Source organism: Pteronotus mesoamericanus, unplaced genomic scaffold (assembly GCF_021234165.1).
Source record: "Pteronotus mesoamericanus isolate MK-2021 breed Mesoamerican mustached bat unplaced genomic scaffold, CSHL_Meso_final contig_269, whole genome shotgun sequence".
Classification (NCBI taxonomy): domain Eukaryota; kingdom Metazoa; phylum Chordata; class Mammalia; order Chiroptera; family Mormoopidae; genus Pteronotus; species Pteronotus mesoamericanus.
In genome coordinates this window covers 779,646-798,265 of record NW_026555114.1, presented here as the reverse complement: position 1 = coordinate 798,265, position 18,620 = coordinate 779,646, and the positions used below count along the sequence as shown (strand labels likewise).

Sequence of the window (18,620 nt, the reverse complement as noted above, 5' to 3'; positions counted from 1 at the left end):
GGCGGAGACAGCACATAGAAGCTAGCCCAGCCACTGGCTATGTGAGCTAGGGCACATTAATTGATCTCACTGAGCCTCAGTTTTTTCATCTGTGTAACGGGGATAAAAATAGTGCCTATATCATTGGGTTGTGGGAGGATGAAGGGAATGAACGCATGTAAAACACCCAGAAGACGGCCTGCCCCACAGCAAGGGCTTTTACTCTACTTTCCCCTGTGGGATCCAGCCCCTCCCAGGGTGATCTTTCCAGCCTTGCAGTTTGCATTAGCCTGAACCCCAACCCCCTCCAGTGCAGCCCTGTTACTCTGAGTTGGTTAAGTAAGAATCTATTACAGAGGTCCCCCTGGAGGTGAGGTTTCTGCCACGCTGTCCCACCCAGGCCTCCATCTCTTTCTGTCAGAGCCAGTAGCTCTTTCTATGAGAACTAGAAAGGTTTTTCTTCTCAGGTGGCCTGGAAAATACTCCTCTCTTTGGATTATGGTATCACCCACATCCTTCCACCTGAGAGGCCTGAAGAGTTACGTAGTGCAGGTACCGCTGGCCCAGTGATCGAAAGAGAACAATTCTCAATGCTGGCAGAGATCCATGTTTGGCCTTGAGAATTTTTAATAACAAAATTTTAGTTTTGATTTTTGAGTCACTGTTTGCTACCTTCATTCAGAGGGACTGAAACAGAAATTTAAAATTAAAATGTACTGCCCTGGCTGGTAGCTCAGTTGGTTAGAGCAACATCTGGATATGCCAAGGTTGTGGCTTCAGTCCCTGATCAGAGCACACATACAAGAACCAACCAGTGAATGCATAAATGAGTGGAACAACAAATCTCTCTCTCTCATAAACAAATAAGTAAAAATTTAAAAAAATAAAATTTATTATTCAAAATTCACAAAGCTAAATAAGTATATAATAAATCTAAATAAAAGTTTAAACAATTTAACTGGTTTTTAAAGTTTGTAGCACTTATATGTTTGAAGTTATAAAAGCAAAAATTCTACACTAAGCCTTTTGGGATATTTATGCTGTATATAACATATATTTTATTTATAAATATAAATATACACACATACCAAGTGGGTTTTTTTTTTTCCTGTGGTGGTTAAAATTACAAATGGTTTTGTCTTATGTCTTCATTCATTCATTCATTCAACAATTTTTTTCATCCTATGTGCTATTGAATTCAATAGCAGCTTTTTTAGTGCCCATAAAGTGCCACAATGAGCAAGCCAGACTTGAACTCTACTTTGAGGAAACTTAGGGCTCATTGAAGGTGGACATTGGGCATGAAACAATGAAGTCACTATTGCAGAAAAGGAAAGGCAGAGCCTCAGAAGCCTCTAACAGGAAGGGCAATCCTGGGGAGGGGGGCTGGCGTCTGTAATAAACATTTATTTCTTTCGCAAAAGTACTAAAATAAAACAATTTATATGTTTTTAAATGAACCCCAAGAGTCCTATAGCTAGTTAGTAACAGAGCTGAACATAGACCTAAAAGCCTTCTTGTCCTCGGGAAAATGATTAAAAAAAAAAAAGTGACACCAATACCCTGGAGACTTTGAATAGCATCCCAATTTTGAGTAAAAAAAAATCCCCAGATGTGTCAAACAGATGTCTGACAGAGGGGGCCCCACCATCTATGCACCTGTCAGACCTAGGAGGTATCCCTGTTCACCCCTCCATGTCAGATAGAGGAGGTGGGCATCTACACAGTTCTGTCAGATGGAAGGAGGGTGTGTGTGTGTGTGTGTGCGCACGCACTAATCAGGTCCCCAGTGGATGGGTGTCTTGCCCTGCATCATCTGCAGAGGCGGAGTCCAAACATTGCTTGAAGGTCCAGCAGCCCCACCCTTCCTGCCACGCTGATCTCTAGTGCTCTTTCAACCCAACCCGGGAGCCAGGCCAAGGGGAGCACACCCCAACATCCAGAACCTCCCAGGGCCTGTTTCCCTCCCATTCCCTGAGAAGTACTAACCTCACAGCCCCTCCCTTGCAAATCCCTCTGTACCGGAGAGGGAGAGGGCAGGATGCCACCCTCCAAGCACCCAGCTCAGTGAGGGCTGCCGGCAGCAATGCCCTCTCATCAGGAGATACAGCCAGAAGGGTGGTCCTCTCCCTGCCCAGGCTTCTTGTATCATATTTTGTGCTGACTTCAGGCAACCAAGGGAGGAGGACACAGTTGTACTTTCCAAGTAGCTGGAACCCTTTAATCAATGTTAATTGGCTCTAATTAGCATATGTTAATTAATGATATTTACTACAAATTAAAGGTATGAGTGCTCCCAGAGGGTTTCCTGTTCATCCAATTAGTGCCAATTAGTTGCAATTAACACGTGTAAATGAGATTCCATTGAACCCAAAACAAACAGCACAGAATCTCTCAGATTCCCTCTTGCACCTTTTCAGTCAGCCAGGGGAAGGGAGTGTGGGAAGTGAGAGTGGGAGGGAGAGAGTGAGACCCTTGGGCTGACCTCCTGGAGCAAGATACTGACTCTCTATGCACCAGGGAGGAGAAAAGGAAGAAACCAAGTTGGGCCCAGCAAGCTGCTAGACAAGTCCGGCCTCCCGAGGCCTTAACCATGCTCCTGAGGGCTATGGGCCATTACTTGGGCAACTCTGCACCTGCCAGGGCCAAACCCAGTCCATGGTGGATAGCAGGTGCTCAGTAAAAACTGGCTGAATGAAAACTTGGTTCCTTTGCATCAAGGATCAATATTTTTAGATGTAAAATTACAGGATGCATTGATTAGGAAAGCATGCAGTTCTCTCCCCTCCATAAGGTCCTCCCAAGGGCTCTGCCTGGGAGCAAGGGACATCATTTTAATATAATCTTTGTGTGTCTATGGTATCATAGACATGATGTCCATGACATCATTTTAATATAATCTTTTTATATCTATGGAGATTTTACTTTACTACCAATGTTGCCGTTTCCTAATCTTATTTCCTTTTCATTTAACTACTACCATCTATCAAGAAGCCCAAACTTCTATCATGGTGGCAACTGGATATAAAAACAGCCAGCAGGGGCTACCATGAACAATGAAATGCCACCCTAAATTCTCCACCCACACTGAACCTTCTATGTAATTGTGATGAAAGATATAGCCCCCAATAAGTTGTTTATTCCTAGCTCACTTATGCTATACCAAACCGTCCATTAAAGTTGATATTGATTATCTTAAAATATTGTTTGGCCAGGTGCTATTACAGGGGCTGGGGATACAGCTGCAGACACATTCGCTGCAAACCCCTGGTCCCGGGGAGCTGACATTCCACTGTCTTATCGCCTCCCAGTTGGGATCGTGATGAATCTGGAGTCAGACTTAGGTTCATATCCCAGTTCTGCCTCTCAGCAGCTGGAGGGAGGGCAGCGTATTTTATCTACCTGGTCCGCGGTATGTTTATCTGTAACATGAATGTAACAACACCTATCTACCTATCCTATAGTCATGTGATTGGGAGGATTAAGCTTCCTTCCTTGTCCCATTCTTTGTCAGGGCAGAATTTAGAGTTAATCCACAGGGAAGGTAGGGGAGAAGGATACAAAACTCAGTGTGAGCCCACAAATAAAAGTCTGATGAAGCCATCTCTGCCTCTGGCTCTCTCCCCCCAGCTGGCCACCGCAGTCCCCCTCCTCACCCCACCTGTGCTGCACTTCCCAGTTTGCAAAGCTAGTGCTCGGTCAGCCCCTCACAAGACAATAACCCCCAAGCTGTGTTAAGTAAGTGGGGCAGGGAGGAAAGGTTCAGAAATTAGAAATGCTTTCTGGGTCATGCTGCTGCAAGACTGGAGCCTAGACCTCTGGCTCTGCCAGGCTCATTCTCCTTCATCCGTGGCCTTTCTGAGTGATGGGAGATGTGAGTGGGGTCCAGAAAGGCCACTCCTGCTGGTCCGGAGCAGGGGTTGGCCCGCCAGTGATGGGGCGAGCCTGGCCGAGGGTGCACCTTTGTACAACAGGGTGCCAGGACTCCTTCAGTGGGGCCAGGCCTCATGTAGGCCAGAGGCCCCAGCACCTGCAGCTTTTGTATCTCCTCCCTCACCTTCTCAGCTCTGTCCCCATGGGTCCTCAGGCAGGGTGTCTGATCATTTCCAGCCACCTGAGTGGCCCCTTTAGAAAGCCAAAGAGTCTGCCTAGATGGCCTCTAAAGCCCTTTCAGACCTGGTATTCCAGGATTTTGGATATCCTCTGCAGAACAGAGGTCCCACCTCTACAGTATATGTGCCAACATTCGGCGGCAACTGCATGATTGATGGGCAGTCAAAAATAGCCTTGATTTCCCTCTTTCTTTGGGGATCCCTCCAACCTGTGATGGCCTCATGGGTCCCACCCCTCCCCAGCCGTTTCCCATGGCTCTTACATCACCCCCCCCCCCTCATCGCCACCTTCTCTGGGATAGTGATCAACCACCAGTCCTGGTCCCCAAGACACCAGGCCTCAGAAAAAGCTCTCGCTCACTCTGATCAAATTCAAAGTCGATTTTGGAGGCTGGCAGGAAGAACAGAGCTGGTAGTGTTTAATAAAAATTTGCTCAGCCGGGTCACCTTCCTGAAGGGGCATGCCGCTGTGGAGTGACGTCTGCACCAGGCCTTGCTGCGCACGCACAGGCACCCTTCCCGTCCCCTCCCTCAGCCAGGTGAATTCTGGCTCCCCCAGTCCCAAAGGATAGATCCAGGGAGAGGAGGCTGCTGCTAAGAAGATCGCGTATAAAAAGTCAGGGACGCAGTGGGGTGAATTCTGAGCTTTCAAGGACAAGAATGTTGACTCCAAAACAGGAGTTTTAGGAGCCCCAGAAACTCTGGAATGGTGAAAAGGAACTGAGGCAAAATGTCTGCTTTTTATCCCACTAATGCCTCTTGAGAAGCGATATCTCTCTAAAGCCAAAGTTCCTGCGATGAGGCTTAACATGGCCACTTTGGAAAAAAACCTCAGCTCCAGGAATATAACAACAGAAAATAATTAAGGTCTAATAAGGTCAGTGTTCCACCTTAACACCTTTTCAGTTCCAGTTAAAACCTCTACTAATTTGCCAAGAAAAACCAGCCTCACTTGGGCCTTATTATTTGAATCACGTCCTGTCTCTTAATTTAAACGAGAGACTCACATAAGGATTTTTTTTATTTTAAATTACAATGCCGACTTTCTTCCAGTTGATTACGGTATATGACTCTCTGTTGGAAGGCCATTATTTTTTGCTATGATTTACAAAGCATTTAAAGCGAAATCAATGTAATAAATATTGAAGTATTGTAATAGATAATTCCATATATTTAACCGGAGACACAGTACAGGCCTGGTTTGGGCAGCCAGGAGAGGGGCTGGGAAAGAATGGGGTGGGAGAGTGACCTGATATTCACTCAGAGGGTGACGGCTCCTCCTCCCTTCTGGATTCATTCAGCCAGGGTTCTCTGAGCTCTCTCTAAGGCCCTGCACGCTGGATTTGGGGCTGAGGGGAGAACAGGGCGCCCGAGACGTGTCATTCAGGTACTAGAGACTCTTCGGAAAAATACCCCTGCAGGGGAGGGACCAGTCACAGAGGCCACCAGAACCTATGTAAGAGGCCCTGTGATGGGGAAGGAGTTCATCAGAGGGAAAGGCCCACCAGTAATGGCGGCCCACGCAGGGCCCTAGCCTACGGGCTGGCCCTCACAGCACACCTCTAGGGCAGGCTGCGTGCTTTGTCCACAGAGCCATTTGAGTGCCGCGGGGGTCTTCATAAAGATTTTGTTGACTGCACACTCCTGGCTTGTGACGGAGCATGGGTAGTGCATGAACACACACACACGGGCACACACATGTTCAGCAGCTCTCAGAGGAAGAAGATATATCGTCCCTTGGCTTCCCACCCCAAGCCTGAACCCAAGCCCCAAGTCCCTAGCTCTGAACACTTTCCACCATAAATCCCAGGAGGGGACACTCAGAGGGAAAGGGAGCAGAGAGAGGAGATTTACTGCAAACTTGCTTCCTGACACCTCTTGGGCCCATCCCATAAAATAACAATATCACCAGATAAATCACACGGAGTCTCAGGGGACTTTACCCCTGTCCTTCTGGGGTTTTTGGTGGAAGTCAGTAGGACATGCTCAGAGGATTCCGCCTAGTTGGGTTCCCCGTGACAACATCAATCCTATACAGCGTGGGGTGGGGTGGATATTTCAGCCCTAAATCCTGGAATATGGGGTTGGGGGTGGGTGGAGAGTGGAATGATGGTAGAGAGCATTAAGCTCTCATTACCCAAAAGAGAATACGGCATACAGAATTCAGCATGGCTTTGAGAAAATCCCACCTCAAATTCATAGCTGTGTGACTTTGGGCAGGTTGCTTAACCTCTCTGGACCTTGGTTTACTTCTCTATAAAGGCAGGACATGCAATATCCACCTAACAGGATATGTATGAAGATTTATGGAAACTAATGTGTGCCAAAGTGCCTGGTATATAGTAGGCTCGCAGAAATCGGTCTGATTCGGGGAACCGAGGTGGCACAGCCTTGAGGGAGTGCGAGTGTGGGTGGGACTGGGGGTGAGTGTGTGTACAGGAGGGAGCAGGCTCTGGCCTGAGCACCCGCAGTGTCTCTGCCGCTGGAGGATCAGGAGTTCACCCGCAGGGCAGCTGTCAGCAGCTCTGTGGATGGATGAGTGAAAGTGTAAGAGGTGGGAGGCGAAGGTGCTGGGGAGGGAGCCATCTTCAAATAAAAATGAAAGGAGCATGGCAGATGAAATAACGGGGCTATTTACTATAAGCCCCGCCCAAGGCCTCTCTGCCCTGGGACCCAGCCTCCTGCCCACCTCCCTGCAGTCCTGTGCCCCTTGCCCCCTTTCCTGAAGTTTCCCTCAGCACGAAGGCCCATTAGTGTCCCTGATCCTGTGGGAAGGCCTGAGAGCAGGAGCCTCCCCCACAACGAGCCCCTGGACCCCTGCCCCCTCCCAGCCTTCCTCATCTCCCACCGAAGATTGAGACCCAAGGCAACCTGCTCCCAATGTGTTGTCTGGGCAGATTAGTGCCCCAAAGCTGGCAGGCCTATTAGGAGGCCTTTGTGAGGGAGGGGGCTGGGGAGGAGAAGGGGATTTTCCATTCTCTGAGCAACTGGATTACCTAGTCAGGGGATCAGGGAAGAACTCGCTGCTTAAACTGCCTCTTCACAGCCCAGCCTGTACCCTGGCTCTCAGCTTCCCGTGTTCTCAGCGGGCATCTTCATGAGCGTTGCCTTGCCTTGCCTTGCCTACTTTTGAGGTGGTTTTTTTTTTTTTTTTTTTTTGCATGGGATCTGAGTCAGCAGCCTTGATGGCAAAACTAAGTCTCTTCCCCACTCCACCCCCAAAACTATGACACCAAGAAGGGACTCAAAAGGATCAGTTTGCAACCACCTCCACTGACCCCCCTGCCCCCCGCCTTCTGCAAAGACCTCAGGTCTGAAGATGGATCCAGAAGGTGGAGTTCAGAGAGGTGAAGTGACTTACTCGGAGTCACACAGCAAGTACCAGGCAACCAAGTTGGTTTCCTGACTGTGGCCGGATTTATAGGAGCACGTTATGTGCAGGGCGAGCCAGGTCTGTGCCAGGGACTGGGAGAAGACCAAGCCTCTACTTTTCTCCATCAGTAGAAGGAGGTTTGCTGCTGAACTTCTTCAGCTTCAATATGAGCTTTAGAAGGAAGGAAGCCCTGTTCCCATTCAGTCTCTCAGGCTGCAGTGGACCAGACCATAGCAGATGGGGAGGTGGAAAAGAGATTAGGTTTAAAGATTTTTAAATTTTAAGGTCCAGTCCCAGTCTTACAGCTTCCCAAGTTACGTGACCTTGGGCAAACCACCTCCCCTCTCTGAGCTCAGTTTGTCTTATCTGCAAAATGAAGATAACACTCTCTTTGAGAATTGTTTTGATAATACTGGAAGAGCATGAAGCCTAGCATCTTATATAATAGCTGCTCAAAATCCTGGTGGAGGCAGAATCGGAGGTCATATTATTTCCTTTACCCAGAGCTGTGCCCATTCCCCAGAACAAGAGTCTCCACGGCACATTCAAACAACTGGTTCTTCCCACTGGGAGGGCAAATCCATCATGTTCAGAGACTATTGGCCTCCCCCACCTGGTGTAAGGTTATTGGGGGGTCATGCCCCCATACCTTGTGTCCACTTTCTAGAAAGAGGCCCAAAGTCCCCCACCCTGGCCCCGTGTGTCCTCGAGAGGCCTTTAGCTGACAAAGTGGTCATCTGTGACCTTCCTAATGGCTTATGTTCCTTTCAGCCAGAAAATTCTGTGATCCTGTGACCCCTTAAAGCCCTGCCCTGCTAATGGTTTTATGATCTTCCAGAGGAATCCTCTCTTTGCCCTCCTAACCCCCAATCCCCTTTCAGTAGGTCCTAGTCAAAATAAACAACGTTTATGACCAGAGAAGGATTCAAGGTCCACATTGCAAACAAATGCGGAGCCCTTTGAAGGTGCCTGGGGAATCCATCACGTCCTGGGGTGTGATGTTCCCCAGGCCCAAGGGGAGGTGGGCCCTGGGAAGAGGCACAGGCCTGGGAAGCTGGGCTCTGGATCCAGCTTTAGAATCTGAGGATCCTGTGCTGTGTCTGGGGCTCCCTCCCCAGCACCGAGCCTGTGCTCCCCGCAAGGGAAGTGAGGGGAGAGGAGGAGGAGACTGGGCACAGCCCAGTGATCAGCAAACTTTTCTGTCATGTGTGCAGACAGCTGTGGGGGCCAGGACCTAACTTGGCATATCATCAGGGGAGAAGGGGACAGAATGAAAGAGTAGGGGAAAAAATAAAGAGGCAAATGGAGAAATAGTAAGCCCGAGTGGGTAAAAGGATTAGAGGTGAAACCACAGAGGTCTTGGGTCTCATCACTACCCCCAGTGCCTGTCTGGATAGTGGAGTATCTGTAGCCACCTTGGGACAACTTTCCTGAAGAAAACTAGTCCATCCGCCTTCAGGAGAAAATCAGCCAGTCGAGCTAGAGAGACAGTGGGAAAGGGAGAACCAGACTCTGTTCCAAGTTGCTCTGAGGGGCTCTGAGCATCGTCTTTAATGAGTGAGATCACTGAAGTGGAGACACTCCGTCCAGAATGAACACCTTCCCCTCCATGCCCTTCCAGGTGAGAGGCAGGACCCCTCCCCCCACGCTCTCTTCAGCACCCTCCATGGGAGAAAGGGGCCCCAGGCGGCAGCCCACATTGTCTCAGCTTTGCTTTTCACTTGCGTGGAGGGGGGTGGGGGGGATGAAATGCTCACCTGGGCTCAGCCTCCTCCAGCAGGTGCTGTTATGAGCAGATTTGTTTTCAAGGAGGACCGGCTCTGCCTAGGGAACGGTTGTTGGAGAATATTAAGACAGAATTCCCAGAGGCCCAAGTCTGAGAGCGGCTTTCTAGGACATGCAGTACAAGGCTTTCGTCAACCACCGCACCAGCCTCCAGAACTGGGGCACTGGCCTAGGGGCTGGCGTTCCTGACTCAGGGCTGGGGGAGGGAGGAAACTCCCTCCCGCCCCCGCCGCCCCCCCGCCCAGGCCTATGCTCTATCATTTACCCTACTAAAAATACTGTGCTCCCCAGCAGGTTGGCTGAGGAACTAGACGGGGGTATGTGCAGGTAACAAGGCATCTATCACATTTATCAGGTGCCAGCTCACAACATTTGCATATATGGCAATATAACTGATGTTCCATGAGCGAGAGTCAGGGAGCTACAAGGCGGGAACAAAGATGGAAGGGAAGAGAGGTTGCTAGAGATGCAGGCATGAGTTTTTCCAGGGGAAATATAGCTTGTTCAAAAATTATCCTCTTCCTAAACTAGAAGAATAATTATAATGACTGTTTATGATCTTAGATGAATGAACTTAGAACTTTCAGCAGAGGGCCCTGGTGCCCAGCACAGTGCTTTCTATATAAAAGGTCTTCTGTGACATAGTGTTTTAGGGCCATAAGGGCCTCAGAGAGCATCTAGGCCAGTAGGTCTCAGTGTTGTTTGAATATGTATAGACTCCGCTGGGGTGCTTTAAAAAGAATAAAATGCTGGGCACCCAGCTCCAGAGATTCTGATCGAATTGATCTGGGGTAGAGCCCAAATATCTGTGTTTTTAAAAAACTCCCCAGATGATTCTCCTGGGCAGCCAGGGTAGAAGCACTAGTCTGGGTGAGTACTTCACTTTCCAGAAGGAGAAACTGAAGTGGAGAGAGCAGGTTACCTGGACAGCAGATAGCTGGCAGCAGAGTGGAGGCCCGAGAAGGTATCCTGACTCATTTCTTAATGAGTAAACAAAAGATTGATCCTCTTTTGGAGGCATCTTTATCTAGAGAGACCCCCTACTCCCCACATTTTTATATTATTTTCATCAGAGGCCAGGCCAGGCAGGCTGACGTCTTGACCCTGCTCCTCCTGGCCTCTCATCCTGAATGTCTCAGGGCTCATAGAGGGCAAACACCCAATTAGATATTGTTTGACAGGTCTGGATCCTCCAAGAGTTAACAGGGCAGCTGTTGCAGCTTAGCCTATGGGTGTCTGTGTACATCCCAGAGCAGGGGTGCAGGAGTTGTGTGTGCAAATATGCACATGCACATCGATGCATATTTACGTAGAAGCCTGTGCAGAGGATCCTCCTGCGTATGAGCACTGGTCCTTCCGAGCACATCTGCACTTGCAGGGAGAGCACTTGCATGAATACATATAAAGACCACATGTGGGATAGTATGCATATTCATGTCAACATCGTCTGTGAGCCAGGGTGGGTGTGTGAGAAAATATGTACAAATGTCCCAAAGATTCCAAAACACTGATCTGTGTGTCTGCAATTAGGTACAGGAGCATAAACAGGATCTACTTTTATAGAATCTACGCTTACATTTTCCAGTGGGGACATATGTATGACAATACCTACGGGCTGGCTGGCCATGTGAATGCGTGTGACTGGCAGTCTGTGTGTACAGCGTGCAAGTTTATGTGGAGAGAGAAAAGATTTCCGCTGTTTCCATCACGTCTCTCCTAAGTAATCATTGGGAAATACATGTGTTGGAAAACTGTATCGTTCATGGTTAAATATATCTCAGCATATACAAATGAAACATGATTATTGTGCCAACTGAGATGCTACACATTAACATTGTTTATCATTGATAGAATTAAATAACCCATGCAAGGCCCTGGTAGCATTTCTTACAATTTTATTTAACACTGTTTTGGCCAAGCAGTATTTGGCAAACGCCACATGTACACTGTAGATTACGGTGACAGATGCATGCTTTGTAAGATATAATATATAACTCATGAGAAGTATTAACAGAGGGGTGTTAAAAATTCCAACTGTCCCCCTCTTTCTTTAGGTTCAACTCATTCCCCTTCCTTCCCCAAACCTGATTAAAACCTATCCCTTCACACTTCCCTAGGAGGTCCCTGCATTTGTATTTGAGAGATAAAATGGAGGGTGAGGATTTGGGGTGGGGAAGAGATAACACTGTAAGACCTGGTCTCTGGAATGTTTCTACTCCTCCCCAGTCTGTCAGAGGCAGGCCCGAGCCCCAGCATGTGTTAAAGCAAGAAGACCAAAGGAAGCATTTTTATAGGTTCTGCAGACCCTCGGGTTGACTGATGAAGTTATTCATTCAGAACGAGTAAAAAGAGCAATGAACTTATCAAATTAGTAGTAAATCCTTCATTAAAAGATTCATAGAAATGGTTCCTTGCTCCTCTTTTTTAAGGGGAAACTCTATCTTCTCTTGAGCCCAAATGAGAACAACCTTGCCCATAGTTACAGGCGTGCCAGCTCCCCCTTCAAAATGTGTGCCGGCCAATGCCTACAATGCAGGCTACACTACGAATGGCCTGAGAGACGTAAAAATCTCAGGAGCCGGGGAGGCTGGGGTCTTCATCTCTGCAAGCCCAGACTGGAACATGAGCAAGAAAATGGTAGAACCACAAATGAGGGCCATGCGAGCTCAAAATACTCCCTTGCCAGCCACCAGGCAGTCAAAGATGTTGCATTTACTTCCTAAAGATTATGAATAAATGGCACTTTTTGAAATGGTCTTTTCAAAACTTGGAAAAGTCTTCTTCATCTCCCAGGAACCAGGGCTGAAATAACCACATAGAACCGCAAAGCCCTGCTTGGATCTGTTTTTACCACCCCTGGGCTTTGTTTGGGCATGGAAGTACCACAATTAAGACAAGGAACTCCCTACACCTGCCTTCCTGCATTCTAAGATTCTCCAACTTCTCTCCCTCCGAGATGTAAAGACTAAAGATGGCCAAGTACAAGTGGAACATGGACTGGATCCACCCCCATCCCCCCAGTCCTCCGCCACCTGCAAGTCCTCCGGCAACGAAGCGGTCATCAGAGCCATCTTTCCAGTCAGCCCCAGGCCCCTCTCCACCTGCAGGGGTATCGGCCAACCTGCTTGGGGGGTAGCTGAATGTCAGCACCAAAAACTGGATCGCATCATCTTCACACTGCTCAAGGCAGGAAGTTGGCTCTCCAGAGCGTGGTGCCATGTGCTGTCTCCTGAGTGAATATAGAAGAGAAAAAAAAGTCCTAATGTTTGGATTAGAAGTGAGAATGGTGACAAGCCCCCATCAATGTGTGTGCCTCTCCCCAACACATGTACACACTCCCACACACCCACACACACCCTGTCTTTGCAGACAAATCATGAATCATCGCTGTGGCTGAACATTTTAGCGTTCATAATATTCTCAGAGGCCCAAGGTTTTCAGGCAAATCCCAGGTCTGTGCACAAGGACACTGCATAAATCCCTCCCCTTATGAAAGGCTGGCCTGAGCAGATGGGACCACTCTTAAGTAAACTGCTGAGCCCTCCCTTGTCCATCTCGGGAGGAGCAGCAGGGGGTCAGCTCTACCAGCCAGGAGAGCAGAGAGCAGCAAAAGCTGCTAATTCTGAGGCTATGTTCACATCCCCAACTTATCTCTCTGAGGGAGGTGTTCATTTGACCACACAATCCTCCCTCCCCTCCCCCAAGGGGAAATCAGATCTTGAAGTCAGATTGGAGGAGGCCACAGCCGACCAAGTGGTGGCCAGAGTTGGGAAAGCAAATAGGAGCCCTGGAGAGCTGGCCGGGGCTGGGAGGAGGTGAGAAGCCAGAGGGCCCTTCAAACGCAGTTTCTTTCCATGCTAAGTCTGGGCAAATAATGTCACAACAGCTCCACTCTCTGATAACCTGCCTCATTAATATTTATTTTCAAATATTTCTTAAAAAGAAGAAGGAAGAGCCAGATAATTAAGCCCTTGGTGGAGGTGGAGGTTTCCTCCATCCTCTTCTGTGTCTGGCCCCCCACCTGCAGCCCAGGCCAAATATATACACTGCGCTGTCTACCACCCCAGCCCCTACTCATCTCCCCAGGTGTGTCAGGAAGACATAAGGCAGGTGGATGGAGAGAGAGACAGACCCGGGCACCCCAGGTGCTCACAAGGAAATGCATAGACTGTGAAATTACACCAGGGCTGGACAACTTACCACCACACTGGAACCCTTGGGGTACTGAAATAATTAACTTGCTAATCAGCTACACCTTGCTTTTTTCCTTTCTTTCTGGAAAAAAAGAAACAATTGCAAATCGCCTTCATATCTGGTTCCTATGTCAGTCACTTGGAGACAAATGATGCTTTGGGAGAAATACACTTTGTTCCTCCATGTAGACAGAAATGGATCAGACCAAGTTAAGCCTCCTCCTCTTCCCCACCCCTTCTCACCAGGCCTGGGGGCCACACGGAGACCGAATGTTTCTAGAGTTGCAGGGGTTTTTATGTCCATGCCACAGAGCTTTTCCTTCTCCGCTAAGCTTTCTCGCTTTTGGTCCTCTTTAGCCTGCTTGCTGGCGCTAAACAGCCAAGATCCATGTGGAGAAAAGAGGATTGATTAGAATCGTAATAATAATCCTCCCGGCATTCGTCCGGCTTTAGTGTTCACAAAGTGTTTTCACACATTATCTCATTCGGTCAGAGGAGGCTGGAGCTGGAAGAGATGTTAGCAACCATTTAGCCCCATCGCCTGATGGGGAAACTGAGGCTCAGAAAGGTTAAATGTCTTCTCCAAAGGCCACAGCTAAGGACAGTGTGGCCAGGTCCCCACGTTCATTGTCTAGAGATCCTGTGTCACCTCTGATCCTCTGAAAAGCGGGAAAGAGCATGGTCAGCTTTTTGCTCCACAATGAATATATATACCCAGAAATCAAAAAAATTAAAAATAGAACATTAGAGCAAATAAAGGCGAGTCTTGCAAGGAATGATTTGGGGCGTGGCTGTGAGCAGGGGACACTAGTCTAAGTCCTGAATGGAATGTATCAATTAACACACTTCCCTCACTTCCTTCTCTGTCTCTTTGTCCCCTCATCTCCCCCCTCTCTCCAAGTTTAAAAATATGGCCATTATGCAGTTTGAGAGCTAAGGCTTAATTTGGCCACAGGCCCTGGAGGAGAGGGCACACTTTTCTTGGATTCACATCTGGCACCTAACCCCCGCCCCCCCAGGATTCACAGCATCATGGGCTCATGTGTGCATGTGTGTGTCCACTTGAGACATTGCATTTAACGGTGAAAAACAGGCATCTGATCCTGTCACAGATCAGATGATTTGCAAATTAATAGCTCTCCCCCCCAAACCCAAGGCTCTGAGGAGGTAAAAAAAGATTTCCGATGAAGATGGGGCAGGCGTAAAAATAGAAAATGCGGAAAGGAAAGGAAACGATATCATATTCTGTAGAAAAATACTTCCCTGTGAGTGGTGCGCGTGTGCTTGGTCCCGAGTCTCCGCATTTCCACAGGGCCGCCTTGCCTTGGTTGCCCAAGCATGTTGGAAGGTAAGCGGTTCCTTTGTGTGTTCGTTCATTACTAAGCCCAACTCTTTTCCCTCTAAAACTCCTTCTTCTCCCTGTTGAGCTGACCATGCTTCTGGATTTATGAAGAGAGATGTTTTAGCAGAAATCCCCCAGAGTGTCCCATCAGCCCTAAATCCCAGGCCCACTCACCCCCCCCAAGACCCCATGACACACAGCATGCCAACACGGCTTCCTCTTGCCTATGCATTAGCCATCCATTGTGGCAACCTGACATCTCTCACACATAAAACCGTAAGAGAGAAATAAAATATCTGTCTCTTGGCGAAAATAAAGCTTTGCCTCCCTCCTGATGTATAGGATATAAAATAAAGCCGCGGCTCCAATAGTGGCTTTTCCTTATGCCGGAGTTGCCTTTGCACACACAGAGACAATGAAGACGGATGGTTTGGGACGCGGCCCAGCCTCCTGGGGCCGCCTTCACCCTTTTTTATTATCGTCTCTCCCACCCTCCCAGCCTTTTTCTTTCTTCTTCACTTTCTTTCCTTTCTGGTTTGGATTTGCCTTTTATATGCCCTTCTCTTTCTTTCCTCTGGAACTTTATTCCTCTTGCTCAGTTTCTTTCTAAAGCATGACAGAGACAAGGAGAAAGAGCCAAGTTTCTCACCTTCTCAAACATGCCTGCCATCTCTCCCCGCTTCTCTCTTCTCCAGTCCCCCAACTCTCTCTGGACTGCCAGCCCCTGTGACGAATCTTGCTGTTACTGCTTGAGGATTTGCTTTGGTCAAATGTACAAATGTTCCCAAGGGACAATTAAGAATGTATTTAGTGGGGTGGGGGGGATGTTTTCTCCTGGAGAGCTGCCCTTTCTCCCTCCTTCCTCTCTCTAGGCTGGATGGTTTATGGATCTCAACAATTATTTATTTAGCCTCCTGGGGAGGCCAACTGAGCAAACCTGCCAACTCCGAGGGGTGAAAGTTGACATTCACCTCCCAAAACCAAGCCTCAAAGCTGTATCATGGACACCCTGCAGACCTTGGGCCCCTTCCAGCCAAGTCCAAAATTCCCCTGCCTCTTTCCCCAGTCCTGAAAGCTTAGGGTGCTATGAAATAGCTAGAACTCTCTCCCTGAGTCACACGGTCACAGAAACATGGTCATTTTCCTGTCCCGCCCCACAGTGCATGTGCCTACCTTTTTTCTTCTCTGTCCCCAGAGGCCTCACCCTTGCCAGGTGTACATTGCTCTCCATCCTGCTTCTGAGTGGATTTGTCCCTAGAAGCATCTTCCCATCCTTGCCCTGACCTCATCCCTCCTGCCGCTCTCTATCTACCCAAGGCTGCTCCCCAACCCATTCAAAACCTCACCTGTTCTACTCAGGACTGTAGGGCACATCCCAGGTTCTGAGAAAACTAAGTAGTGACCTAAAAAAGAGGGGCAGGGTCTGGGCTCCTGGGGGAACAACAGTGAAGGGGGAGATTTAGTGTTGCCTAGAGGTAGGAAATGTCCAGCAGAGGGGCAGTGGGTGGCTTTCAGCCTCTGAGATTGATGAAGGGCCTCTGCGTGCGTGTGTGTGTGTGTGTGTGTGTGTGTGTGTGTAGGACTCCCGGTCACCCCTAATCTCAGATCTTTATTAATACAAAGGTGGAGGAGCTGCAACATCTATTGAACTCTGCCCCCAAAAGAAGGGAGGGAGTTTTAGAACGGCCAAGTCCAGGAAGAACTCAATCCCAGTCCCAAAGGTAGTTAGCTTTGGGGGTCTCTCCCCTTCTGTCTCTCTTTCCACGTGATCTCTCTCCAGATATCGGCAATGACCACCGCCATTAGGTAAGGGGAGAGAGTCAATTAGTGGGAGGATTAATTACTCGGAGGCACGAGCCCCCGTTTGTCTTCCTTTCGGGATGTGAGTGTGTGTTCAGACAGAAGAACACGGGCACGCACCCAAATACACATTGTTGTCACGCCGTCTTAGACGTTTTATTTATTTGTTGGATTCCTGCCCGGAGCCGCTCACACGCTTTTCCACAGGCGCTGAGTCTCCCACCAAACACGCCGCCTCCTTTTCTCCCGCCTAAGAACGCGCCTGTCACACACCCGCACACCCGCCTGCAGGGTCCTCGTCTCCGCGCCTTTCCTCGCCGCCTTTGCCGTTTTTTTTAATCGCTGGGTGTCTTTCTGGGTCTCCCCCCCTCCCCGCCCTTTCTTTTCTTCTACTCTTCCATGCATTTCCCGCAGCACGTCTTTGCTCCTTTTATCGCGGCTTACTTTCCCACGTCCCTCTCTCTTTTCTCCGGCTTTCTGCCCTTATTCTCTTTTCCCGTCCCTCTCCCCTCCCTTCTCTCCCTCTCTCCTGCCTTCTCCAGGTCCCCCTCTCCCGTCCCGTCCCAGTCGGTCGCGCCCTGTCTTTGCTCCACAGCACTGACTCGCATCTGAGATCACCACGCTCGACCTGCTCCCCTCTCCACGCCCAGGATCCCTCCGGCCCTCGTGGGAAGCTGGCGGTGTTTACTCAGCCCGAGCGCACACCGTGAAGCCCCGGCCCGATACTGCCCTTTCCCAACCTCTGGGTACCCCCTACCCCCAGCAACCATCGCCTCGGAAAACGTGGCTGCAGCAAAGTGATAAGCAACGCGCCCCCCCCCCCCACCCATTCTCTCCTTCAGTAACGTCCTGACCGACGGGTCTCGAGCAAACCATCTGGCCTGGGTTTCTTTCCCGGGAAAAAGGAGATATAATACCAATCTCTTACTATGCGGTCCAGGTTATAAACTGTAAAGTGCTGCACGCAAGTAGGTCATCTCCGAGAGAGTGGTGGAATGAGATTAAGGCAACCTGACGCAGGAGAGAATGAGAGAGGTATAAGGGAGCGGGAGCGATGGGGCCGGACACGAGGGAGCCGGGCCGGTGTCCTGCGTTGCATCATCAGCGGAGTTTGCGTGGCCTCTGGGACCCGCAGGGTCCAGGACTCGTTCGGCTTTCTTCCTCCTCCCTCTTCCTGACCTCGCGTGGCTGGTTTCGCCCCATTCCCGCGGCTAGCGTCCACTCCGCCCCAGGCGCCTCCTGTCTCGAATCATCGCCCGCTTTGGGGGCTTATGGGCTGGATAGGAGCGCACGGGTCGAGCCGGGCGATGCGGCCGTGGGCGGTCGCCGCTCTCGGGAGATCCGCAGCAACGACCTGCCGGGCCCAGGACCCACAGGGCTCCTGGGAGAGGGAAGCCAAGTGGAGCTCGGGACCGAGGAGGCAGCGGTAAGAAAGGGGGTGCTAGAGAGGGCCCCTGCAGGGCCCTAAACTGAAAGGCGGCTGGGGAGGGCTGGCGGAACCCCCCTCCGTCCTCAGTTTCCCGGCGAGTTCCCTCCTCTGGGGCTGGTCCTCCAGGCGCTTCTCAGAGCAGAAACCTATAATGTGAAAGCCGTATCTGGGCCTACTGGGGCCTTCTCCAGGAGTGTCTCGGGGGTGAGGTGGGGAGGATTCTGCCTCTACCGAGGTCGCTCACGGGACCCCGTCCAGAATTTATAGGACCTGGGGCTGCGCGCGTAGGGGGCGTTGGGCAGAAAAGCGCTTGTGCACTGCAGTCCGCCGGCGGTGGTTGGCAGTGAGGGTGAGGGTGGGTGCTCTTCGGACATTCGTTTAAATGCAGAGCTGAAATGAGAGGCTCGGAGACGGCGAATTTGTAAAGCTCGGTCAGTATTCTCTCCTCTGTGACCAATTACATCTTAAAATAAAACTCAGTGGAAATGAAGAAAACATTAATCTAGTATGCTGTTGCCACGGAGGCGTTAAATTTGGACTTTAAACCTGGAATCAGAAGCCAGGGGGTGCGCTTCGAGTTGTGCTCTCTGACCTCCTGGTAGACACT

The 18,620-nt window shown here is 49.7% G+C and overlaps 1 long non-coding RNA gene across 1 annotated transcript; it reads right to left on the bottom strand.

Annotated features, from left to right (window-relative positions):
* Window positions 1-11,202: 11,202 nt before the first annotated feature.
* On the bottom strand, window positions 11,203-14,029 carry LOC129071507 (uncharacterized). The gene is made up of 3 exons (XR_008529266.1): window positions 13,686-14,029; window positions 13,450-13,524; window positions 11,203-12,478 (listed from the first exon to the last, which is right to left on the bottom strand). It is a non-coding gene; the product is annotated as an uncharacterized LOC129071507 (long non-coding RNA).
* Between the last annotated feature and the right edge of the window lie 4,591 nt (window positions 14,030-18,620).